The sequence below is a fragment of the Chinchilla lanigera genome, unplaced genomic scaffold (genome assembly GCF_000276665.1).
Source record: "Chinchilla lanigera isolate Chin_1 unplaced genomic scaffold, ChiLan1.0 scaffold00057, whole genome shotgun sequence".
Classification (NCBI taxonomy): domain Eukaryota; kingdom Metazoa; phylum Chordata; class Mammalia; order Rodentia; family Chinchillidae; genus Chinchilla; species Chinchilla lanigera.
In genome coordinates this window covers 413,647-414,112 of record NW_004955458.1, presented here as the reverse complement: position 1 = coordinate 414,112, position 466 = coordinate 413,647, and positions in this window count along the sequence as shown.

Genomic DNA, 466 nt, shown 5'->3' with positions numbered 1-466 from the left:
GTCTCAAAATAAAACTACAGCCAGACATCACAAGGATAAGTCAGTACATATCAATTATAACTATCAACATTAATGGTCTCAATTCACCATTCAAAAGACACAGACTGACTGAATGGGTCAAGAAGCAATATCCAACAATATGCTGCATACAAGAAACACATTCAATTCAAAAAGAAATTCATAAACTGAAAGTCAAAGGATAGAAAACAATACTACATGTGACAGGAACCCAGAAAAAAACAGGGGTAGCTATTCTATTTGCAGACAAAATGAATTTCAAGCCAAGACTGATTAAGAGAGACAAAGAAGGTCACTACATTCTTGTAAAGGGAACAATTGAAGAGAAAAAGATGACAATCATAAATATATATGCAGCAAATACCAGTGCACCCAACTATATAAAGCAAATATTCACCAGGCATGGTGGCCCACACCTGTAATCCCAGCACTTGGGAGGCTGAGGCAG